Consider the following 13690-nt stretch of genomic DNA (forward strand, 5'->3'; position numbering starts at 1 on the left):
TGCTGCAGGGATACATGTCAGTCAGATGATGGACTTTAAGCCTTTGCTTAGCTGCAGTTTGGATGTGTATAGCTCACGGCTGCAACTCCTGGGGCTTGCAATAGGAGAGACTCACAGGAGAACCTGCGACGGCTGCCTGTGTTTCCTGCAGGGAATATGCTCACTAATGTTGTGAGCCGAGAACGACAGAGCCATTGACAGACTGAAAAAACATAGTAACAAATTAGCTTAAAATCTCTTTGATTTTCAAAACTTGAGATATTTCTCCCACCAGCAGCAAACAATACGCAGGTGTTTGGGGTTTTTTTATCCTATAGGCTTAGCTGGCATTTTTGAAAGGAGAATCCACAAGCGCACTTGGGCCCCTGCAATGAATAGGACAGAAATGCTTCTCAAAAAATTGAAACATTAGCTCCACAGCAGCATTATTTTTGTTACTGACGTTCATTTGATATATGAATGTCAGGAAATGTCATTTTATCATTTTGGCAGTAGACTCCATTAGATGCAGTGGGACAGGGAAAAGTTCTGTGCTCAAATACTGTAGTTAAATTCGGCTCCTAGGCTGCAACGGGAGAACTTATTTTTAATTACTATGTACTGCTTGGGCTCTGATTTTGCAAAGCACCTCGAGCACGGTAGTCCATGATTTCAACTGAAGTCAAGCCTTCAGTTAGGCTTGAGCACATGGTTGAAGTTATGTATAAGCTCAAGTGATTTCTTAGTCAGGCACTTGATGATATTTCCACATCTGCTTAGATTCAGAGCCTGTTCCCATCATATTAGGAAGGCAAAAATCCATTTGCTTTCAAGCGGAAGCCCCTCACTTGGTATTTTTCACTCTGAATTGGACAGGGAATTAGCAAACTGCCAATCCTTCTTACAAAATTATACTGATTCTACTACATCAAGCGGGACAGCTTTCCTTAGAATGATTAAACTTTTCCAAGATTTCATATCCTCACTCATCAGACTCCATTTACCGCAGGAAATTACACTTAAGCTGTATGAAGACTTTCCCTGACTAAATCCAATGTTTATAAATTATAACCAGGCAGAAAATGTGAATCTCAACAATGTAACTATAGTCTGAAATGTAAGCGTTCACAAGTTCAACTGCTTTCCCAAATACTTTTTACCGCAGCAGTAACATGAGTTTGTATAAAGTACACATTTTTAGCATATTTGCACACTGCAACATAATAGATAACGTTTGTGTGTATTAGAAACGCGCAGACCTGTGTGGGCTGTCTCTGCCTTCATTCTCAGACAGGAGATTTTTGGCCTTTTCACCAGGCAGTGACCACCAACAGAGCAACTTCCCTCTGTTTGGGTTTTTTTTTTCATAAGAATGCTGCTGGAAAGCTTCTTAAGACATAAGCTCTAGAAAGCTTCTTAGGAAATAAACCAATAACAAGTTGGATATGGTTTATCCAGTCCCACGTTATTCTTCATGTTTATGGAAAGATCTCAATATTTTTCCTTCCAGTACTCCAGCAGTCAGGCCAGGGTATACTTCTTATTATATCCATGTAATAACTTCATACATACAATATGGACCAGCAGGTGAAGGAAAGACTCTTTCCAGAGAAGAGAGCAGATCTAGTGGCAATGAGGGCCAGAACCAGTTACACAGTTTATCCTTAGGTTTTCTTGCACTGTTCTAAACAAATCACTGGATGCAGATACGTTATTTTCTCTTATGTATGTAACCTTATCCACGTGGTTTAAAATATACAACATACAACATGGATTATCATGATATACAGAATTATTTGAAAAACTTTAGGGCTAAATAAGAAATCATAAAACCTAAATGCAATCAATACATCCTGCATGGTACTTCTTTAAAATGCTTGAGATAGAGCTGCTGCTCATAAGCATATTCGTGTGTAAGAGGGAAATGATTAGGAACAAAAAGAAGATTGGTTACTGCATTGAATTTAGAGAAAGTTTATCATACACTGTCTACTGGAATAGTTTGGGTTTTAAATTCTAGGTTTTACATTTCTACGATTTAAATTAGACTCTAAACTTGGTGCAGAGAGACTGGCCTTGACTATATTTTTTGAGCTACTCTTCTTTATGGATGATTCCAGGCAACTCCTCCAGGTATTCCCCTACAACACTGCCAAAGTCACTTAATAAAATCAACAGCAGTGAATGTATGGGATGGGGAGCATGAATTAGGGAACTTCAACACTGGGTTAATGCTTGGCCCCAGCAAAGTGAATGGCCATCCCCTCGGGGTGAGGACTTCACCCCTTGACTCTACACAGAACCTAAACCAGTTAAACCAGGCATGACACTCAGGTTTATTGTCCATTTAGGACCAGCTTTAAAAAGGAAAATAGCTCCACTGTGCACCAACAAATTCAGCTTAATTGAAAATGTTAGCACCCATGAGAATTCTGGCCCATGACCTAGATAATACAGAAGCAAACCATTGTGTGACTGCATCTCTTTAGTGAAAATAGTACCACAGTCAGCAGTCTGCAAAAATACTCATTTTCAAAGCAAGCTTTCAGTGAAGCTTTCAGAATGACTTCTGTTTCAGGAGGGAAATACAGATGCAGAAACTAGAAAGGGCTTTCAACACCTGCTTGTTTATTTATTTATATTCATTCTTATCTGGGGCAAAATAAATGTTTGTGCACATTTTATTTCCAAATAAAGCATGAACAGTGAAATCCATAACAAAACAAAAGGGTACACAGTGGTACCCTTAAAAATCTGTCCAGCGTATACAAGAGAACTAGCTGGAGGAAACCTCTGCAAATACTAACATGCATATACTTTGCTGTGAAAAGAAAGAAAACACCCATAATGTAGGAAAGTGCTCTGAAACTCATGTCATTTCTTGTAGGGAATTATAGTTGACCTTTTTGCATGGAAGAAGGAAAGAACACCAGAAATTATTGAAATGGACTACTGGAAAAGGCTTCCCAAACTGCAGCCAGCGAATGCTTATGATATTCAGATATACAACTGCTGCCCACAGTACAGAAGGACAGGCCTCTCATTTCATGGTTCATTTAAAACTAATAGCTGATCTGAAAAATGTTCACAGTCTGAAATAGACTTTTCATATAGAAATGTACTGTATTCTAACACACAGATTTTGTACTTGAATTGGTAATGAGTTTCACCGATGTCTTGTGGCTCAGATGTGCTTGTTTTAGTACACCTCTAAGTGTGTTAGTCTGGGAAGCCTTCAGGATGAGAGACAACAGACAGACAGAAGCAACCCAGGTCTACATTCCTTCAAAGCAGCCACACAGCATGAGCTATGCTGGAGTTTAACTGGCATGCAATGATGTGGGGATTGTTTTCCAGAATGGTCTTTGTCTTAAGATATCCTTTCTATTCCCACCATGTCTCAAAGGATGACAGCTTCCCTCAATTGTGCAAAGAATACCTCTGCCCAAGAGAATCCATGGAGCTCTCATGTCAATGAGAGTTAATGACTCTCATTGTCATGCCCTTATTCTTGTGGAGTATCATCTTACTCTGTGCTACTTTCTACAGGCTGGTGGGCATTTAGAAAAAGGACACATTCACTTAGATGACAGGCAAAGGATGGTGCCAGTGTTGAAAGAACTACGGGTCTGTATTTCTGGAATGGTAACATCTAGACTCTCATCTCAGGTAGTCAGACTTCTGTGATTTAACAATGATTTAGTTACCTCTCTGGATATAAGATCATAAGCATTAGTCCTGCTGGAAGACAAATTTTAATTCTCCCTGCTCATTCAAAATATTTCTTCCAAATCTATGTCTAAGGCTTTTGAAATGATAACACAGCATTTTCTGTGAATACCAAAAAATGTAAAAAGTAGTTTTCAGTAGTGAAAGACTTTAAATGGTTTCTTTTAAAAATGTCTGTGAATTTTTGTCTGATTTCTTTTGTTTTCATATTCTCAGAGTTGTTTTGCTAGGTTTTGAAAGTGGAAGTGTTGAAAATGGAAGCACATTCTGTAGGTAGGCACAAGAAATTCAGCTGCACAATGAAGCTGGTTTTTTCGATCTTATGTCCTCCAGAATCAGGATCTGAATGAAGCAATTTCGGGCAAGAAGACAGTATAAAAGTAATTGGAGTTAATAATTCCTTTCATTTAGCTTAAGAACAGTTCATCCAGTTTCTTCAGGGTCATAAAACAACTCCTAAGCCAGCTGAAGTTGGTGGCAAAATGCCCAGTGATAGTACATGGTACCACATTAGATCCTGGGTCTTCTTCTACTCACCTAACCAAAATCTACAGACTTAGAAGAAGCAGGGAGAGAGTTTCCAAACCAAAGCAGTGTGGATGCTTAGTGATAAGCCACAGTGCTGTGGCCAACTGGTAGAAAAAAGCAGGAGGGGTGGGTGGTCAGGCTAGGTCACTGGACCCTTACATTAAAAGTCCTGCTCTGCCACCAGCTTTCTTGAGCAAACTACATGAGACACAGCCCCACTCCCAGACTCTGTGACTGAGGGAAACCCCAGCCTTCAGCTAGGCAGCATGATGCCTTACAAAACTAGTGGGAGGAATGAGGGGTTATGGATGGGGAGCACAGAAACCAACAAGCTGACTGGGGTATTGCTTAAACTAGCTGGTGGGAAATACTGAGTTTAGTCACAGGTTTACTCTGAAAGGAGTTAAACATGTTGTGATGGCAAGAGGGAGGTGTTTATCCCTGCTTATACTCTTACTGTGAATACTCTTCTAATGTTAGGTGCCCTTTTGAATGAGAGAAAAAGAAGAGACATGACAGACAACCTGGGCTTATGCCCCTTCTCTGGCTAGGCTTTTTCTTCTGCCAAAACATATGCTGAAGCCCTCTATGTTTAACTACGTTTAACTACTAAGCTATTTGGCACTTCATGGTGAATGGTTCCCTCTTTCTTCCTGCAGTGGTCCTCCACATCTTAAGCAATGAAACAGTCACTGGAATAGGGACTTAAACCTGACTCTTCCACACCAGTTTCTAGCTCCTCATCATGAAGTCAACATCTCAACATCTCTCCTTGGCTTAATGTATATCCAGTTTCTTTATGCAAACAGTAATTCAGAAAGCTGTACAACTCACTGTACACTGTAACAGTCTGTCAGTGGTCGCCAGCACCTAGAATACAGAAACACCAGATGCAGGTACAATAAGGAGCTGAAGGTAGACCCCCCAACCTCCCAGTCAGATTCTTTGCCACTGGGTGATAACTGGACACGCACAATGAGAATTGTAAGACTTTGCTCAATTCTGTCTTGTGCAAAGCCTCACCTAAGTACTTTTTCTAGCCTACCCATTTAGCAAGGGGAAGGCTAAGCTTAAGAGTCTCCTGGCCCTTAACTGAGACCACCAAGCAGCTCTGTGTTACCAGGAGATGGAGGCCCACTAGAAAAAAACAAATGCAAGACTGAAACAACACTGGCAGAAAAATATGGTCTGAGGAAACTAGGAGGGAAAACTGAACAAGTTTTCTGAGGATTTCAGTAGTGCCTGAAGATTCAGTGCTCAGAATTTTCTGTTGGATTTAACATTTAGTTCCAGCTGATGGTTAAAGCAGTGACCTGGTTGTTGAAGGTACAAAATAAATTTTTTGAAAGCAATGAGACCTCAGTTTGCAGGCTGGTGTTGTGTCGTTTCTATAGATGGCACTATAACTTACCAAATGCTTTGCTTCCTCGCCCATAATTTTTCTGATGCGATCAGCATTATGCCATCTCAAAAAGCATATTGAAGGTAAAAAACCCTCAAAACCAGTAACATCTAGATGCACCTCAAATAACATGTGTGATTTCTGGTGTCAAGAGCATTATAGCATTATACAGAATCTGATAAAAAAGCAACCTAGTTCAGTATCCAGCTTCTGTGAATGACCAATAGCATGACCTTGGGGCAGAATGTAAGAGGAGACTAAATATATAGTGTTGTGCCCTTACATGCTGTACCAGCTTACAAGGAGCTGGAGGAGATACAGGCAGATGTGGTATCTTTACATTTAATACCTTGACAGACTTTTCTTCAGTGGATTTCTTCAATTGCTTTTGCACCCATATAAACTTTAAATATCGACAGCAAACCAGATGGTCCTGGTTGAAACATAACTTCTGACTTTTTTCCAGAGTGAACATAAATCCAAATGCATTGTAAGACATTTGAAGTAATTAATGTGCAAATGATTATCATTACGAACAGAAGCTAACTAAAAGCAACTGCTTACACATGACAAGTCATACATGGTTTCCTCCATTATCTTTCTCTTTGCACATAACTTCTTCACGATAAGGACTCTTCTGTCTTAACAACGCCATGTATAAATGGCACTGTCAGCATCCTTAGTGCTCACCGGTAGTTTAGCAAACATTCTCAGTAACACCAGGGCCAATACACTAGTTCGCTTAACTGTTTGTAACAACAGAACATTTCTAAAAATATCATTGAATGAAAACACCCTCCGTAAAAAGACTTGTTAGTTCATCAAATTTACAGGAGTATCAACAAATTACCTTGGTTCACCGAGTCAAATCAACAGCCTGGCTTCTCCTGAGGGCATAAGAGCTCACATTACAGCAAAGTGGGCTTTGTAAGTATTACAGCCAAAGAGCTACTACAGCACCATCAACCATTGCACCCCTCAAAGCAAAGTAACAAGTAGTTACACACATCCTAGATCCTACACATCTGACACACTAAGAAAAACAGACCATCCCTTTTTAAACTGTAACGAAAGCTAGATTTCTACTTAACACAACTGTTTCAGTCATGCCCCCCCCCCTCCCCCCCCCAGTTTATGTTCTTTCTTCAACCTGTTCTGTTTCCATTCCTGGTGCAACTTTAGTTGCATATATAATTTTAAGATAAATTGTCATTATATACCTTCTTTTCTGACAGTACACCTGATATTGTCATCCACAACTAGTAACTTGTAAATATCTATGAAAAAAATTAATCCCTTTATCTTTCAGAAATTTACAGCAGTATTCTTCAAAAGTAAATACACAGATAGCAGAATGTATACAATAACTGAACCAGATTTATGATTACAATTATGAAGAAATAGGCCACAGTTTATACCTGATAAGCACAGTGTATTTATTCTGCGGAGAGCAAAAGATTTATTATGTGTTTAAGCATTCATTTCCTTATTTTTGTGCATGTTTTCTGTAAAGGATGCGTTAACTGTGTTATGATCACTTGAGAACTTAAACAGGTTTGGAAAGTCAGTCCTAAGTTTTGCAATCACTCACCATGTTATAAACTAAGAATATCTGTTGATGTAAACATCTCCCTCTGTACTTCTGAATGGTGTTTCTGTAAGAAGAAATCAGTCAGAGGATGGGGTTTTGTTATTATTACAAGCTTTCGAACGCAGAATGTTCCAATAAAGTAATTTCAATTCAGGCATCGAGGTTCTCTCCTCTCTGGATTTCACAGTCTTGAGCACTAAAAATACAAATGTATTCAGAAAGTCTGCGCTTTTGCCAAGTTCACAAGGGCGATGCAACAGAATTAACCAACAGACGCAACAGAAAAAAACAACAAAGGTCCATATCCTACATATTGAAAAGCAGACTCTCTCCCTCTCTCCTAGCTCCTTCTTACCTGCACAAGGGCTGAAGAGTTTCTTGACATCTTACCCTTTTCCCTGCATTGCTTCTGGAGTCCCTAGCACTTTCAAGCCATCAGAAAACAAGTGCTATACAGTATTTGCAATAAAGCAGCCCTAAGAACTGGCAGGTTTAGTGTAGCATATGTACAGCTCTTACACTTCTCCACAGCACAGCACCTCCAGCATGCGCATATGCACACCACAACCGTTTCCAGCTGGGTTCTCCTATGCTGTGAGTGCCTTCTGCTGCTTTCAGCACTCTGTACTCAACTTTTCCACACTATTTCAGCAGCTGAAGAAATTAACTGCTGTAGAAAGCAGAAGGGAGGACTGTAGCAACCTGGTGATGCTGGACATACCCACAGATTCCCATAGCACTTAAAGAACCAGTTTCTCTAGATGTTATGCTCTCCACACATGAGCCTCCATTTTCCTTGCTGAAATGCCCCCCTCCTCCAGGTTTAGTCATGAACACTTGAGTTCTGTATTGACATCAGCTATCTCAACATACAAAGGAGAGAGTTTCATGTTACAGGAGCTCCCACAGTTGATAGCCTGGTCACCCTGCACTGCTGGAACCACTGTAGAACCACTTGCATGGTTTCCTTTACTCACCAGGATGAAGATCCCACAGATCTTGATTGCCAGCAAGGTTTGAGAGTCTTTACTCTTGATGGGCTCATGATTTCCCAGTTTCACTGAGGCATGTAAGATGCTGACCAGTCTCACAATGTGCTCCAGAGACTGGTCATCCCTTCCTGCACATTTGCTACATTCTGGTTGCAAAGTGATCTATAAAGAGAAGGATTTGCAATGAAGCTTGATTAAAAAGTCTGAAAGTAGCGCACAGACACAAATTCAGCACTGGAAACTTATTAAAATACTCGTTTTCAGAGAAACATCATTCTGCAAACTGTAAAGTTAACTGGAGCCTGCTTGTCCCTTAGAAAAGCTTCATGCTGAACTGAAGTTTACCAAATGATGAATTACTCTAGTCTTCCCTGTACTGTCTGGCCTGAACTTAGAGTTATGACTTCTAAAAGACTTTCTTAATGCTAGCTCTCCAATCTCTTAGAGACACATCATCATTTTCATCTTTTGCTGATCTGGTATCATGCTAAGCAAACATGGTGCCACTGGTGTCTTAGGACTGGAATTTTTTAAGGCATGGATGGGACGTAGCTGCATGATCCCATTAATTTTGATGAGATTTGAGCATCTAACTCCTTTAACATCTTATGAAAATCCCTATCCATTTCCTGGGCATGGGTCATCAATACAGTGAGGACACATTCAATTAATATTATATTTCAAGAAGAATAAACACTCAGTAAATATGGCCCTTTTGAAAAGCAATGATTGATGAAAAAACGTAGACATAGTCCATAATGCTGGCTTGGATCAGCTACAGGTATGAAAGTTCTGAAACCTGAGGATTGCCCGTCCTTTCTTCTGGCTAGATCCGTTCTTTTGACAGATAGTACCACCAGCAACCAAAAAGTGCCAGAGAATAAGAGTCAACAGGTATTGGCAATCATTTCAGTAACATGGATTATCAACTCCCAGAAAGTATTTTCCGTTCTCTTGAGCGATCACTTGGGGTTTTCTTGACCTTTGGGCTTCTTTTGGAGGCCCACAGAGGAACACTGGGGCCTCTAAACTGGGAAAAACTCTGGACATTTTTGCTAGCCAGACAGAAAGACGTAATTAAAAAAGTAATAATAAGAGAAAGCTATGAAAATAACTTTAAAGGGACTTTTTTCTCCCCTATTTTGTTATTTTAAGGGCCATGCTCATGAACTTTTTTGACTGTACACTCAATAGCAGTGATTTCTCGGCAATTGCATTAGCTCCACTTTTGTATGGGTGGGCAGTTCTCATATAAATCATTTAGCAGTTCAGACAGTGGTTCATGAAAGTGTAATATCCTTCTCTTCCCTGACAGTTTCTCAACATGGACTACAGTCCAACAGACAGACCTATGTCACCACATCCAGTCCTAAAGCAGGCTGGAAGAAAGCCAACTCTGCTCTAAAATGTGCTCCATGGTACTTGGGTTTGAGCGAATAAGCCCAGCTTGTTAAGACAGGGTCAGTGGTACAGTAATGGCATTACTGGTTTGAAGCTGGCTGACATCTGACCAGCTGGGAGTAGAATCAACTTATGTGTGAGTTCAAAAGAGCAGAGTGAAAAGTTTACATGAACCCTTCCAGTCCTGAGAGGTGTGAAAGGCCCTGCTGGACCCACAATCTTGCAGGATAGGGCCTTCTACTTCACAAAAGTTCCCAGGGATTTCAGTGAAGTCAGGTTTGATGCCCAAGAGGTCCAGAAGACAACAGAAGAAGTAATTCTCTAGGAGCACTGAAAGGTTATAGGAAGGTCCAACAAATACTCATATTATTGCTTGTTTCTTTAATACCTAAATGTCACACATACATTAAGAAGTATTCTATATCTGCGGTCACACTTAGACTTACATATTCTCCCATCAGTAGCTCCAGTGAATGAGTTTTCAGCTGGTGTGTGTGTACAAGTGGTGAAATAATATTGCTAAGATATGTCAACCTTGGTTGGTTCTTGCAGTTTAGGGAATTATAAGAAAGGTTAGTATCTGGGGAGATGTCCACAGCTCCTCCTAACTCACAGTAGTAATTTAGGCTGGGCTGCAAATACTACTCCATCCTTTGAAATGCTGGGTGGAACAAAATAAAGAAAACATAATAGCCTTCATTTTGCATTTGCACCTATGGTTGACTTTGACAGCCTGACTCTTATGAATATGTGACCATCCATGTCTGTGATGGCATGACGGATGCCGTCTGTCCCAGAAGTGGTACCTATTGCACCAAAGCACCTCCACAGGTTTTGATGAGTGTCTTGTTCTACAAGGATCATCAGGCCACAGGAGATCACTGAGCAAGAGAGCCTGCCTTCAGGGAGTAAACTCACCTATATCTTACATTACACTGCTTGCTCTTGCTTCCAGTTGAACACAATCTTCTGCTAAATATTGTCCTTTAGAAATTCAATACATAGGAGACAAAAAAGCCTAAGATTCCTGTGTCATGGAACTAAATTATAATGTTGCTAAATGAGATATATTGTTGTCCTACTGCATGAAGTCAGTCTTTTTTCTTCTTTTTTCTTCCTTTTTTTTTTGTTTTGTTTTGGTTTTTTTGGGTTTGGTTTTTTTTGGGGGGGGGGGGGGGGGTTCGGGTTTTTTTGTTTTTTGTGTTTTCTGCCCCTGCTTCTCTTTTTCCTTTCCATTTTCCACTTTTGGTTGTCTATTTCCTTATCTTGAGTAAATGAATGTTCCAATTCACTGTGAACTAGCTAATACCCCAAACAAATTTGGATAAAGCCCAGTGTTAATTCTAGATACAGGTTTTCCCTTTTGATCTGCTCCACAGGGATAGTTACTAAGAAAAGAAAAGGGAAGACATCGTTCACCAGTTCTTTCTGAATGATACAAGTCACTGTTAAAGTCACTATTAGGACAAGAGGTAATGGCCTCAAGTCGCGCCAGGGAAGGTTTAGACTGGATATTAGGAAGCATTTCTTTACAGAATGGGTTGTTAGGTGTTGGAATGGGCTGCCCAGAGAAGTGGTGGAGTCCCCATTCCTGGAGGTATTTAAGAGTAGGGTCGACATAGCACTTAGGGATATGGTGTAGTTTGGATCTGTCAGTGCTAGGTTAACGGTTGGACTAGATGATCTTCAAGGTCCCTTCCAACCTAGATGATTCTATGTAAAATTAAAGGCTGAATGTGATGTGGCTTTTCCCAGATTTCTCAAACTTTCACAAGCAGCGACATAGCAAATAGCTGTTCTAACATCAGTGAGAGGGGTTTTTGCTATTCCTTTTGCATGTTTGATAAAAACAACATGGTTTAGTGAATGACATGGTTATGTCAGCACTGCACAAAATTTGTTATACAGCAAGAAAATGAATATCGGAACCCAGGAATTTACTTTGGAAGTTAGAACTTGATCTGCAAATCACCTTTTTTCCATACACAGTTTTTGATTTTCACCTCATTTGACACCAGTTTGGCAAAAGTTTCTAACTGCCTTCATTGCATGCTGTCTCGTACATGACAGGCCCTCTCTTCCCCCAAATACCACAACTCTGTAGCACTCGTTTGAAGATACAGCTTGGTGCAAAGGTTTGTAGACCACTGAACAACCTGCTCTGGCCTCTTATCTTTGCACGTACTGAGCTTAGACAGACTCAGCTGCACTTACTGAGCTTGCAGCTGGCATGGGCTCTCTGGGCATGTTAGCTGACTTAAAAGAGCCCCTTCCTAGGTGGTGGCACTATAGAAGAGGTGTTGAGGAACATCTCCCTAAGGGTACTAAAACCCCTCTACCATGCTCCTCACTGAGAAAAATTTGAGTAACTCCATGTGCTTGAAAATTTACTCAGGATGGTGAAATGGGGTAAGATGTATACTGGGTGGGTGGCAGCAGGGGAAGATGCTGCATTTAAATGAGCAAAGTGCAAAATCAGCTGGAAGATTATTGCAGATACATACTGGAAGTGGAGATTCCTGCTCAGGATCTGACTGTGTTTGGAAGAACACTCTGCTTCCACTCCAGCCTTTAATGAAGTAAATTGTAAGAAAGTAGCTGATAAGCAGTCAAACTCAGAAGGAAACTGGAAGGGAAATACTGTTTTGCCCTTCTGTGCCACTTCCAGCTCAGCAGAGAAGCAAAGACTGTTTGTTGTTTTTGCATTAATGAGACTGGGCATCACATCAGCAGGTACACAAACCTACGAGCATCGGCTGCCCACCAATGCACTTTTGTTGTAATGGGCTAAGAAGATCCTTGATAACAGCTGGTGAAAGGTCCATTGTCCTGCCACATCTTTTTCCCAACTTGAGCTGTCAAGAGAGCAGAACTATGCAGCTCTGGAGTCAGAGAGAGGGGTGGGAGAGCCACCTTTCCTTCAGAGTCCTCTTTCAGTTGCTGGTGTATGCGTGTGGTCATTTTCTTTTTATAATACGGTATGTATTTTATGGGAGGCCCTAGAAAGAACGTGTATGGACCTGAACCTTCCTGCATTTGGTAGCTATGAACACAGAATGAAAGGATGCTCCCTGGCCTGACAAGTTCACTGGTTTTGTGCTCAGGTTTATTCTTTCCTTTACCTTGGTACCTCTTTATTTCATGTTGTTTCACTACTTCTCCACTTCTTTTTAGTGTAATTGCTCTTCATTCAACCCAATTTACATCTTTTTAACCTTGTGTAACTTGGTATCACTTGCTTGTGATATTTTTCCTTTCACTGGCTAGCTTTCTGCTTTTCTTTCCCAGTGGTTTTCATGGTTTATATTTAATGTGTTGTTCTTCCACCTACTATGTACAAACAAGAGGAAAGAAGAAGTACCTGAGGCCGAATAGACAGAGAATGGGGTTGAAAGACAGGAAACTATGGCAGTCTGGGACAAAGTAAAGCAGGCTAGTGGAGAAACAAAAGGATGCTTGTTAAAGAGGAGGCTGGATATAGGAATTTCCTACACCAGAGGAAAGGCAGGTCTTGGTGAGAACAATATAAAGAAGGAAGGAAGTGGTTGTTTGGGTGAGTGGGAGAATTGACCGTGGCTGCAGATAAAAGGAGAAGCTGAGCCAGGCTCTGTGAAATCAGCAGAGCTATCAGCCTGGGATCTGGAGGCCTCCAGGAGAGGCAGAACCAAGTGTCAAAGCCAGAAAGGAGGGCCGGGCAGGGAAAAACACACACCTAAAAGCTTAGCAGCACTCAAAACACACAGAGGTACTGATCAGGGATTTGTTACACAGGGAACAGACAGGATGGTGAAGACCCCCAAAATTATGCTTCGTAAATTATGTTGAAAATTTACAGGCATTTTATGCACATGATCTTTCATTTTGAATTGCCTGCACTGTAATTCATTAGGCTTATAGCTAGTTAAATAGCAACATATGTAGTAGTATATCAGATCCTGGATACACAACAGCTTTTAAAATCTAAAAAGTGAATTAAATGCAAAGACAGGCAAATAGGAAAATGTAAAATGGTGCTCAGCTACCAGGTGACAACTGGACGTACTAGCTTTCAAAAATCAATATAAAATT

The sequence above is a fragment of the Strix aluco genome, chromosome 4 (genome assembly GCF_031877795.1).
Source record: "Strix aluco isolate bStrAlu1 chromosome 4, bStrAlu1.hap1, whole genome shotgun sequence".
Taxonomy (NCBI): Eukaryota; Metazoa; Chordata; class Aves; order Strigiformes; family Strigidae; genus Strix; species Strix aluco.